A 14,008-nucleotide genomic window follows, 5' to 3' on the forward strand; every position below is an offset into this window, starting at 1 on the left:
TTGCGTCTCTCCTCTTTATTGATATTACGGTCGGCGCATTAACCACTCTACGCGTTGTGTATTGGCTTTCACATGAACGAGCCACTACTATAAAAGTAGAATAGCGGAAAGTGAATTACAATAAAATGCCCGTGCACGCCCGTTAAGTCTATCACTTTTTCGATTTACTTTATTTTTCATTCAACGAATAAAAATAAGCTAGGTATCTCATTTTTAATTCTTCAACGAAACGTGATCAACTTATTCATTAGTGCGTATAGAAAGACCTTTTCGAGCATTTTCTTATCATTGATGACTTATATTTAGAAATTTCCTGACCGGAAACAAAAAAAATGAGATCATTTCAAACAATTCCCGAATCACTCATTACACTACTAACAAACCATATAAACAGATCCTTCACAGTATAAATTATGCAGTGACTCCTTTTGCTGATAAATAGACGATATCTCTTAAGGGAGGGAAATTGGCACTTTTGCGTCGTTTGCTAATGCCAGGGGCAACGATTACTGTCTGTAATTGTATCCGGGCAGTCTGAGTCTTGACAGAGATGCACCTCTAGAGGAGTCTCCCTTTGAATTAGTCCGCTCAGACCACTGTCATTACGAAGTTAAATTTTTTTTTGCTCGAAGGATTACAATTTATATAATACAATAATTGTGACTGTTTCTAATTGACAACATTTAGTAAATTATCTTTAAATCTTATCTTATCTTATATATAATCTGATTCTCGGAAACGGCTCCAACGATTTTTATAAAATGTAGTATACAGGGGATTTCGGGGGCGATAAATCGATCTAGCTACGATTTATTTTTAGAAAATTTTGTTTTATTCGTGTTTTCAATAATCAACTTTATCGATAATCAACTTTATGACTCTTCCCGACATCTATTGGCGAATAATAATACTATTTTTCATAATTGAGAGCAACTAACTGCTTTAAAGACACAATAACACTAAAGCTATTTCAGCAGATGGCGTTGTTAAGCCACCCGAAGCCAATGAGTGTTTGGTTTAAGGTGTGAGTGTGTGTTCACTTAAAAATGCCTAAACGATCTTGGAATATTTCATAATTTTATCAATATGTAATTCGTACTGGTGGTAGGACCTCTTGTGAGTCCGCACGGGTAGGTACCACCGCCCTGCCTATTTCTGCCGTGAAGCAGTAATGCATTTCGGTTTGTAGGGCGGGGTAGCCGTTGTAACTATACTGAGACCTTAGAACTTATATCTCAAAGTGGGTGGCGCATTTACGTTGTAGATGTCTATGGGCTCCAGTAACCACTTAACACCAGGTGGGCTGTGAGCTCGTCCACCCATCTAAGCAATAAAAAAAAAAAAAAAAAGTATTTAGATATAATTTCTAAAAAACACAATTTATGAAAGAAAAAAAACCTCGGTCCGACCTCGGTCGAAAAAATGCTCGGTCATCGTCTAGTGTGTATTTAATTTTATTCTAAAAAGAGTTTGTTGCTGTTGTAGTCTGAATCTGAGCTTAAGTAACAATTTGAAAGTGGCTTTGAAGGTCTAAATTAATAAAAACATTTTGATTTCTATTTACGGTTTTAATTTAGGTCAATGCGGATATTTGTTTTTTGGCTGTAGTACTCTACGCATATTCAAATTTTAAAATAAAATATTTTATCTGTCTTCAGAATTATTAAGTAAAATTTAATGAATCCTGTTCATAAACAAAAAAGAACACAACTGAAATTGTTCGGCAATTTTATATAAAAGTTGTATAAGGAATGTCCGGCATTCGGCTTAATGAAGTTGAGACGCCAAATTTTTTAGCTATCATTAGCTAATAAACTAAAAGTTTCAGAGAGGAAAATGAAATAAAATTAAATGTCGTATTTATGTGTTATACTGGAAATAAATTGGAATGAGGACGATTAAAATTTACTTGTGCAATGAACCAGAAAAATAATGCAGAAAATCGGAAATATCTAGGAAATAATACCTCTTATAGTTGGAAAGGAAGAACATACTGCAACAAGATAATATTAAATTTAACGCGAACTACAAGCTATTCGGATTTACCCGTAAAGCCGTTCTCAATAGATGGCGTCGGATAATAAGCTCATCGCTGGGCTATTACGAAGTACCGGAAAAATTGGTATCGAGCAGTAGCCTATATTGGAGCATTCGACGCGAAACTTTCATGGAACAGTATCACGATTGGCTGGACACAATCGCAATTGATTAGAAATAGCCGGCTTCGTCTGTCCGCAAATTACAACAATTGTTCGCATCCACAAATAACATACAGAATCCGCTGCCTGTGATGTTATGCATTTGAATGGTGATCACTTGTCGCCTGCCTATGTCGGTGGCCTATTTTAGTCTTTTATCTCTCGCCTAAACTAAATTTTAAGTAGTAGTGTTTTACCGGGCTTGTATCAATACAGCCCTTTCATTGTTATTCGAAAACGCTTTTAAGGGCATTTTCTTGTTTCAGAGCTCTTAGACGGTCGTTTTTTCTGGCCCGATAAAATAACACGATTTTTAAGGTATCAAAAACGAGTTAAGCACATTGTTCACCATAGAACCAAACGAAGGTTTGGTTATAACTAGATAGCACGTTTTAAATGAGTTTGTTGAGATTGTTATAATTTCGCTAAATTTAATTGAATAAGGCTCGCTTACATTTTACGACACGGAAAAGCGGCGGGCTAAAGCCACGGCGTTAATCTCCTACGTTAAATCAATTGCCAAAAATTGTATTTACCGAGACATCGGCGGTTGTATTTAGAGCTTTTCCTTAAGCAAATAAGTCATATTTTAGGCTGACCCGCAGCTCGAGAAGGAGAGTCGTATCAAAGTAAATTATTTCCTCGTTTAGCGTAATTTACGAAAGTGTACATCTCGCTTGTATGGTGTCATTTGCGTAAGGTGTTGTATCCGGTCCTCAAAAGGTTTATTTTGCTTCGACTTGACGTAGACGACAGTTTTTATTGAGAAATTTATAGAGCAGCGTTTAGGGGTGCCAGTGAACAAGTCGCCGCGCTCGCGGTGTCGTCGCGGTGAAGACGTCTCGCTGCCCCTTTATTGCTTGCTTCAAATTAATGTCTCGACCTTACCTCAGGATTTTCTACTTTGCGAAAATGCTTAGCGTATTTTATGACACAAATATTTCGTAGAAAAGTAAACTGACGTTTAATTTTTATTTTCCCTAAATTAATTTTAACAGAAAGGAAGAAAAAAAAACAATGTTTGGATTTAATTTTGAACATTAAACATACATAGCGTTCTTTGTTTTACGTTCCATTTATGCTAACAATGTCAACCTTTATGGTTACCACTTAGCAGTCTTCATAGGAACAGAGAGTGGGCGGAGACCGTGTAATTTTCAGATTAGTTTGTTCAGTAAGCGACGGGTAGCCGGCGCGCCGCAAATATGTTGCCAATAATGACGTTATGCCCCTGCTCAGTCTTTATTTTATTACACCCAACATTTTCTCAACAAATGAAAACTTATCATTACATTGTATAACAATAAAACAAGCCTGAGTTTACATCAGCCGAATAGATTTGGTAAAATATTATCACAGTATTTGTTCATTTTAGAAACATCTGTACTTATAATATTATAAAGAGGATTATAAAGAGGAAAGATTTGTTTGTTTGTTTGTATTGAATAAGCTCCGAAACTACTGAACCAATTTGAAAAATTCTTTCACTGTTTGGAAGCTACACTATTCCCAAGTGACACAGGCTATAATCTTTTTTGAAAAAATGAGTGATCCTTACTAAAACTCCAATAATGTAACCCAAGGTGTAAAAAATTACCTAAAATATTTTTTAGATCGCGTGCCCTGCGAAAACTATTCATGATAGAATAAAATAATGTACCACGACTTTGTAGAACACATTATTATTTACAAAAAGTGTCGCGACAGCATATGTCTATCTAATAAAACGACGTCAAATATCGTTGACATTTTTGTTAAAGACCCGAGCGGAGCTGGAGCGGGCTGCTAGTTGTATAATAAACCAGTGAAAGAGTGGTCACACTGCGCTGTGATTGACGCTAATTAGATAAAATACAATGATTTTTTGTAATAACTCGCACACTACCTACCGTTCGTTGATTATAATACGACAGAAACCTTGCTTGGAGTACCAACAATTGCATCAAGATTGATCATAATTGGACGAATGGCTTAGTAACGAATGGAGAAAAAAGCGTCTAGGCATTGATTCTAGCTTATTATGAGTTTCACCGGTGATAAACAAGTATTATGTTCTTGAGCAGGGGTCTCGTTTCTCTGTATACTTCATTTTTATTGTACCGGCGAAGGGTCCCGAGCAACGCAGCTCCTAAATCGGGTTGACTCTTATTCAAAATCGATGAAGTTTTACACTACAACGAACTGATTGAAACCGGCTCGTTATAAAATTTCTCACCAAAGCTTATCATGACAGAGCACGTTTGAAAAGAATAATGGAAAATGTGCTATTTATTTATTTACTCTGGGTATGCGTTTATGTCACTGTTTGGCTTGTAGATCTATACTAATCTATACTAATATTATAAAGAGGAAAGATTTGTTTGTTTGTTTCGAATAGGCTCCGAAACTACTGGACCGATTTGAAAAATTATTTTTCCATTAGAAGCCGACATTGTCCCTGATGAACATAGGCTACTTTTTTTAATTTTTTTTTTATATTTTTTTTTTGGTTTCATGTGTGTTTTAATGTTTCCGAAGCGAAGCGAGGGCGGGTCGCTAGTATATTTATAAAAATCATGTAGATCCCTTGCTTTGCGTTGCAGCGTATCACAAAACGCAATATTCCATTAAAGATATTACGTAATGAATGTTAATATTTTGAAGTTCGACACACGTTTAAAGATTTACGAAGCAGTTACGATTTATTTTCTTTCACAAAATTAAACGCTAAGGGTTTTTTTTACAAAAGTATCAAAGTGTGGGGGCGTTGAACTAGTAGGTATTTATATAGAAGAAAACTAGCTTACTACTAATTTCCTCCAAGTTTATTTAAATTAATTATCTATTTCTGAAATTGAATCGTTCCTGCATAGTTGCAGAATAATATTTAGTTTTCATTATTCACACGGCTCACTTCATTCGATATCCTTTCGATTTAATTAGAAATTGATCGTTTGTATACTTAGAATACTTTTACTTAGTAAAAAGAAGTTTCGACTTTCTTTAATTATTATGTACATCTACATGCTGAAGCAGTAATGCGTTTCGGTTTGAAGGGTGGGGCAGCCGTTGTAACTATACTGAGATCTTAGAACTTATATCTCAAGGTGGGTGGCGCATTTACGTTGTAGATGTCTATGGGCTCCAGTAACCACTTAATACCAGGTGGGCTGTGAGCTCGTCCACACATTCAAGCAATAAAAAAAAATATTTATGTCACAATTTTAGATCGTAAAACTGGATAAATTTTCAATTTTTAAGTTCTGTAATATTTAATTTTAACGAAATAGAAATTAAGAGAGATGGTCCGGATAAACAAATATATCTACAGTGCAAAGTTTTGATTTTGAAATACTAATATTGTCGAGCAATTTTTTTATCAAGTACATTAAACAAGTACAGAAAATACTTTACAAGTATGTAATAATTATAATTGTACTAACTGTAAAGTGTTTTATGAACCCGTGCAACTCAGTATCACGCCTATTTTTTTCGTGAAATGGAATTCTTGCGTACCACATTTAAGGGTGGGTCACTCGTTATAAAAATATATTTGATACTTTAACCACAAGTCTCAAGGTGCGTTGCAGCGTTCGCGTTGTGATTTTTAGGGGCTACAATAACCCATAACACCAGGCCCACCTGGTGTTAAGGGTTAATCCCCAGATTGGGCTCGTCGCTTCTTAAGAGCAAGAAAAAATACTTAGACTACAGGGCAAAATGTACTCGTTGGCATTGCCAGTATGCATCGACTTTTTCCTTTGTCGTATTACTCATGTCAGAGCAGTCGTAGTCGTCATTCAGTATCGTTGCTGTGGGCAGATGTTATGCGCCTCACGAGCAATTGCCACTCCTCCCGGCTTGTGGTGAGTCTGGTACACTCATGCAAACAGCCGCCAACTGCCGACTTGACCTGGTCCATTGCATGAGTAACCTTCCACGCGGTCTGGTGCCTTCTACTTTGCCTTGAACGATAAGGCGCCCTATAGAGTCATTTCCTCGCCGGGAGACATGTCCAAAAAATGATAGTATGCGTCCATGCACGAGCACCGAAAGACGTTGCTTAATGCCGAGTTCTTGAAGAATGGAGATATTGGTGCGAAGTTCGGTCCATGAAATACCAAGCATTCGTCTCCAGAACCACATCTCCACAGCAACCTTATTTTTCTTGACCTGCCGCAAAGTCCACGTCTCCGCAGCGTATAAGAATATGGAGAAAACAAGAGCTTATACGAACCGGATCTTGCATCGACAGTGGAATGCATATATCGCCAGGCTTTCCTAATCGTTTTTGACAACAAAAAGATACGTCAAAATTCAGATATAATTTAAAAAAAAAACTGCAATATTAGCGTTGCTTTCATATCAATATGAAGAAAGCTCCAGCAAGACTTCCGATATAAAAGTCGCATAATAATATAAAAGGAAACTTATTTGGTTTCGCTATCAATAAAGCTGGATCTTCGTGGACAATGAAAATTGCATTTGCGACTCCGGCAGTTTTTCATTTCTGTCATAAATAGGACAAAGATATAGTTATAGTATATCTTGAACCGCCTTCTAGAAAAGTTTAATTGACCTCATTTGTTGCTTGTTAATTCGAAAGAGTAATAAAGATCTCAGCATTTGTTCGGATATTTGATTTTCAGTTCAAACGATTTTAATTTTGCTAAGGTAAATAAATGTTTATTTTACGTCAATAAATTAAGCCGAGAATGGTTTGAATACATAAAATGAACTGGAATAATAAATTTTGATTGCAGTATTACAATTTTAAATAAAAAGGGAACATTATAACTCCCTACTTAAGATAGCAGTCTGACTAAGAGAGCTGTCTTACCAGATTTAAATACCGAACTATTTTTCGGGATCGTGTTTGGTGGCGGTCCGGTGGCGGTGTTTGGTGGCGGTGGTTGACCTTACCTATGGAATAGGTGGGGCAATCTCGAAATCTCAACTGAAAGGAGAAGGTATGGAATATGCCCCGAGAAGAGGCCTAGCAGCTAAGAGGAGCTGCTTCGTCACTGCATCCACTACCGTATTTATTTATTTATTGCTTAGATGGTTGGACGAGCTCACAGCCCACCTGGAATTAAGGGGTTACTGGAGCCCATAGACAACGTAAATGCGCCACCTACCTTGAGATAAGAGTTCTAAGGTCTCAGTATAGTTACAATGGCTGTCCCACCCTTCAAACCGAAACGCATTACTGCTTCACGGCAGAAATAGGCGGGACGGTGGTACCTACCCGTGCGGACTCACAAGAGGTCCTACCACCAGTACAGGTATCGGAATGCCGTCTTGTAGCGAATTACCACTGAATAACACGGTGGACTGATGCTATGAGCGAATCATCCGATTCTGTGCTTTGTTTAATGTTCGCGTGTAACAGAACCGAGAGTGGACGGATGAGATCCGCAGAGACGTACGTGTCTGTGCCAATTTCGATGCATATTCAAGATCAATTGTACTTCAACTTGTGCACTAAGCATTGATGGACTGAAAGATCTTTTATAGGGAGTCTTCATCATCATTATAAGGAGTGCTTTAAATAATTTGATCATTATTTAATTTTGCACTTAATTAATGTGCTATTAATTGTTATTTTTTATTACTTGGAATATGAGATGCACACCTGTTCAAAGCGAAGCTAGATTATATAATAGACAGTTTTTATATTTAAGGCGTACCCTTACATTATTATTCACCGTTACCTTTTAAATATAAAAAGCGTAATAAAAGATTCTGCATTCACTCCATTAAATTTATAGACTTTTTAATTCCGACCAGTTACAGCGATTTCGTTAACGATTGTCGCACGTATGAAAACAAACAATGGCAGTATTTTTGATAAAGCAATTCCAATAATTGTACGCACGATTAAGTTTATTGAGAGGATTAAAGCGGCAGGCAGCGTACGTGGAATGGAGCTCATGAACAGGTCCGCTTCACTGACGGGAAATCTTATAAAAATCCCTTGAATGTTTCTCTCAGATCGTCTTATTAAGCGATCGTAGAAGTAATTGTGGCAGACTTACAAAGTTAAGCGACTGGGAGTAAGCCGGCTCGCTCGCCCGTGAACACTCATAATCGTTATTTTGTCTGCGGACTTACAGAATGTAACCACGGCCGATCTGCGTTCCGCCTGTTATTCCGCCTAATGAAAGTTTACATTCATAACGAGATACGATAACTAAAATGAACATTAAATTAACAATAACTAAAATGAGAATTTAAGAATACGATTGGTTACAGGTTATATTTTACTAGAGGATTCTCGGTTTTTTTTTGTTGTTGATAAATTGTGTTTTTTGGAAATTATATTTAAATACGAATTACATATTGATATTATATTATTTTTTATTGTCTTTCAATAAAACAATAACGATTTTATGTTGAAGTTCATTATCGATAAAGTTGATTATTAAAAACACGAATAAAACAACATTTACTGAAAATTAATCGTAGCTAGATCGATTTACCGCCCCCGAAATCCCCGGTATACTAAATTTTATGAAAATCGTTGGAGCCGTTTCCGAGATTCAGATTATGTATATTTATATATAAGAATTGCTCGTTTAAATATATATAACTAGTCAGGTCATAAGTATTATCACACAGTATAAACTTTTCTTTTAGAATTCTGGCCACAAAAAAGTTTATTGAATTCAAATTTCGAATTGTTCATGAAAATAAAAATGTATACTTTTAGAATTTTACTCATTTTTAAATATGGAGTGGACGCTTAAAGAAGACCGTGTTGCAGTTATTGCGTTGCATCGTTGCGGTTACGCGCCAATTCAAATTTTTAACATACTGACAATTTGAATATAACCAAAAGATTCGTTTATCGTACCACCAAACGATACTATGAAGACTCTAGTGTAGATGACAGGTCAAGAAGTGGTCGCCCTCGGTCTGTTAGGACTCCAGCAGTGATAAAAGCTGTGAAGGCGCGAATTCAAAGAAATCCCAAACGTAAGCAGAAACTGTTGGCCCTTCAGATGGGGTTAAGCAGAACCACGGTGAAAAGGGTGTTAAATGAAGACTTAGGGCTTCGGGCATGTCGAAGAAAAACCGGAAATCGTTTGAATGCTTGTCTAATGGACCTGAGACTGAAGAGATGCCGCGCTTTGTTGAAGCGGTACGCGGGAAAAAAATATCGGGAAATTCTTTTTTCGGATGAAAAAATTTTTACCGTAGAAGAGAGCTACAACAAACAAAATGATAAGGTGTACGCACACAGTAGTGAAGAAGCGAGCAACCGTATTCCGCGTGTCCAACGAGGTCATTTTCCATCCTCGCTCATGGTATGGTTAGGAGTTTCTTATTGGGGCTTAACAGAGGTACATTTTTGTGAGAAAGGTGTAAAAACGAATGCAGTTGTGTATCAAAATACAGTCCTGACGAACCTTGTGGAACCTGTTTCTCATACCATGTTCAATAACAGGCACTGGGTATTCCATCAAGATTCGGCGCCAGCTCATAGAGCGAAGAGCTCACAAGACTGGCTGGCGGCGCGTGAAATCGACTTCATCCGGCACGAAGACTGGCCCTTCTCCAGTCCAGATTTGAATCCGTTAGATTACAAGATATGGCAACACTTGGAGGAAAAGGCGTGCTCAAAGCCTCATCCCAATTTGGAGTCACTCAAGACATCCTTGATTAAGGCAGCCGCCGATATTGACATGGACCTCGTTCGTGCTGCGATAGACGACTGGCCGCGCAGATTGAAGGCCTGTATTCAAAATTACGGAGTCACGTCATTTTGAATAAACTTTAGTGTCATAAGAATCTATGTTTTGTTAAGTTCATTTTGGTATATGAATGGTTACATAATGAATAAACTTGTTTCAATTATTTTACATTAAACATGTGACAGAATTTATGACCTGACTAGGTATAAGATACCTTTTATTTCATTTAAAAAAAAAGTAATTTAGAATGAACAGATTTTTTATATATCCATTAAAAAAGAATGAAATTACTTATATCGCTTCTGTAAAATCCAAACTAAAGCGACCATTGTCCGATGTCCGTGTCGATGAAACTGATTCGACATAAGAGTGAAGTTATCGAATGTGGAATACATTTGACTGTGCCCGTGACAGTTCTGCGATGTCGGAGGCGTATTCACATCGGCACGTTCCCTTTGCCTCTTGTCAATGTACGTGTCCACAATGGTCGGTCTAAAGAGGATACATACGAATTCTATCAATCTAGTAGCTACTGAATGAAGTTCGACGAGGACGTGTATCAATCTATTGTTGGATTAGGAGCTCGTTATGTCATTGACGATATTGTAGGAGGCGTTGTCATTTATTATTAAACTTTCACTAAATATTTATTTCCTTCACTGTAATTTTGATTACATTTATACGCTTTTATGTTACTGTTTTTTAAATTATGAATTCGAGATAAAATATCAAAGTTTTATTGGTTTCGATAACACAACATCGTGGCATCACCGAAACTCATTAAAAGCAAACAGAAAATGTCGCCAAACAAATCGAATACAAATATGTTTGAGTCAATTTTATATTAAGGAGCGCTTCCTCGCCGACTTCCAGATTACTTATTGATTTCCATGAACATCTCTTTAATTTGCTTTCGGGGCTTAAACAACAATTATAGTCAATATTTCTGCTAAGCACTCATGTTAAGAGGTTAAATGCTACTTACTTATTTACTGATTACTAATAAGCACGATTTTATTCATAAGTAAATATTTTCAATGGTTTTATCAAATTTTATTCGGATTTAAAATATAATTTAAGACAGCTTTTGTACTTCTATTTAAACTAATTTTACGTTTTTAGTTTCGCCTTTTTATTGTAATTCTACTATTTCCGATGTTTGGAAAACTTAAGTTACTTTTTGAGGTCAAGGATTTTTTTTATTGCTTAGAACCCATCTAAGCAATAAAAAAAATCGAGCTCACAGCCCACCTAGTTATTAAGTTAAGTGGTTACTGGAGCCCATAGACATCTACGACGTAAACGCGCCACCCACCTTGAGATATAAGTTCTAAGGTCTCAAGTGTAGTTACAGCGGCTACCTCACCCTTCAAACCGAAACGCACTACTGCTTCACGGCAGAAACAGGTAGGGTGGTGGTACCTAACCGCGCGGACTCACAAGAGGTCCTACCACCAGTATAACCAGGATAACTGTACCTACTTAAATTAGAACAAATTTTTAATTTTCTCCAGTTGGATATTACGAAAAAATATATAATAATGTTTTTATCAGGTCGCGGTATGTTTCATCTCAACAATGCCGAAGTACCTACATTGTACAAGCGGACGGCCTAAGTGTTCAGCGAGTGAAATAAAAACAAGCTTGGTTCGTGTACAGAGGCCGGCGCGTGGCTTCGTAACGGCCCACTGTTTCATTACTAGATGACCGGACTGATGGGTGAAAAGGATCCTCATTCCTTTGTTGCAAAAATATTTTTTTTAATCATTCAACGCTGTTATTCAATTTCGTAGTGAAAACCGTTGCATCAAAGTTGATTTTGCGTTGAGTATTTTTTTGTTATGCTGTAGGTTTTATTATGTACCTAATTGAATTTTAAAATTCATCGTATAGTTATTTAAAAATAATTAGGGTTGAATTTAATACGGTTGGGTAGCGAGACCTGTGAAAATATATTTAATTTCAAATAGATTGATGGACTTTGTGAGCTGTGTTTTTTTTCTTTCTCAAAATTTACTTTTGTTCAGGCAAAGCTTATCAATACAGTGTAATAGGAGTTTGAAGTATAAAGGGATTCATTCTTAGTTAATTAGTGCAGATACAACTTTTGGATCATAGAGTTAACTAACTCGTTTGAGATGTACTAGATAATTAAATAGAAATAAATTTTAGTTTTTAAATCAGTTTTTTTTTTATTTTTTTTTTATGTAATTAAAACCAGGAACATCTTATTTTGTATCTCGTGGAAAATTTTCATTATTTCCGTTATTTAATTTCCTTAACAAGTACTTTAGCGTATTTAAATTAGATTCGTTTTAATGGCTCATACAAACAGGACGGTAGAATGGAGCTAACGCGAGTAATTACATAAAATGTTTTGCGGTTTCGTTGTTCAACATATCGTTAAAATTTAATAAATAAAATAGTCTGGTTTAAAAAAAGCTTGATCCTATACTTCATCGAGGAAATTAAGATCAACAGCGGATATTTTTTCTACACAAATATGCTTCAATAGTTTTTGAATGAAATCGAAAACTTCAAATTACAACCGTGAAAACGAAATTAGTCATAATCCGAATCCGAGAAATTAGTAAAAAACTTTGTTTGAGAATTTGTTCATTTGCTTTATCAATAACTTGACTATATAAACTCGAAGATATTTCTAGAGCGGGCCTTCCTATGTGATTATAAGGCAAAAGGCGGAAAGGGATTTTGTGCTTGGAAAAATTCACTTCGGTTCACTCACGTCGAAATGATTTTAGTCAGCGTTTTGTTTTGGGTCGTTGCTGCTATTTTTAATACAGGCTTCTTGTAATCTCGGAGGAAAATATTTTTATAGAGATAATCCTTACGTCACGCTTCATAAGTTTCATAAGTTAATTACGTGTACGTATGGCATGACGTAGACAGGATATCTCGTTAGTTTATTAAATGCTCGATGACTTTAGGCGGATAAAGTTACATCGATGAAACAAACTATTTCCGTAAGCTATTAGTATTATTTAATATATAATATTTTACTGGTGGTAGGACATCTTGTGAGTCCGCGCGGGTGGGTACCACCACCCTGCCTATTTCTGCCGTGAAGCAATAAATAATGCGTTTCGGTTTGAAGGGTGGGGCAGCCGTTGTAACTTACTTGAGACCTTAGAACTTATATGTCAAGGTGGGTGGCGCATTTACGTTGTAGATGTCCATGGGCTCCAGTAACCACTTAACACCAGGTGGGCTGTGAGCTGTCCACCGGTCTAAGCAATAAAAAAAAAGGCCGATGACTAGGCGGATAAAGTTACATGGATGAAACGAAGTATTTTCGTAAGCTATTAGTATTATTTAATATTTTTAAAATACAAAATTCCTATTCTTACCCGTATTTCCCAAGTTTGCGCTTTAAAATTCTTGCATTTAAAATTCTCGACTGTTCAAACTCAGTTAACACAATATTCGGATATCGACGAATGAATATTTAGTCGGCCGTGATCACGAAAACTGCAAAGTTAGTTTTGAAACGTCGAAAATTCTCTAAGCGTCGGAAATAATAAAATAACCGTACCCCGTACCCAAACCGTAATAATAGGTATATAATAATAATATGTTGACGACTCGCAGATACCGAAGAATACACTGAAATTCTTGAGATCGGCTCATAATTTGCTTTTTGGTATTGTACACGATACATACATATGTAATCACAATAAATAAATAATTGACACACATGACAATCAAGAACAGTGAAAATAAGAAAATCGTCGACGTAAAAATGAAAGAACAGCCTATATTTTATTAAAAAAGAAATAATTACAACAGAATTTCCTCAAATAAAATTTATTTTACGTAGAATTAAATGCGTTAAGAAAATTCGTGAGAAATCTTCATTGCTCTTTTTAATTCCACGGAGAAGTCCCATATACCAAAACCTGAAATATAAAAGAAGTTTTATTTGATTCCCTTTAAAATGTACATCAAGAATTTGTTAAAATTATTTCATTAAAAATATTAAATTTATGTACTTACCGCATCAGCGAACTCCAGCTTCGATAATTTCTTTTTTAGTATATCTCATAGTTTCCAATTTTTTTTAACTGCTCATTTAAATGGCTTTCACCAAAAATAACTTGCTTATTTTAATTAATC

General features: G+C 36.0%; 1 protein-coding gene across 1 annotated transcript in view; it reads right to left on the bottom strand.

The window, feature by feature from the left end:
• LOC114248555 (proton channel OtopLc) overlaps nt 1-14,008 on the bottom strand; it is a 62,954-nt gene that overhangs the window by 48,309 nt on the left and 637 nt on the right. The gene's annotated exons all lie outside the window — the stretch shown is intronic.

This window comes from Bombyx mandarina, chromosome 13, assembly GCF_030267445.1.
Source record: "Bombyx mandarina strain Sakado chromosome 13, ASM3026744v2".
Classification (NCBI taxonomy): domain Eukaryota; kingdom Metazoa; phylum Arthropoda; class Insecta; order Lepidoptera; family Bombycidae; genus Bombyx; species Bombyx mandarina.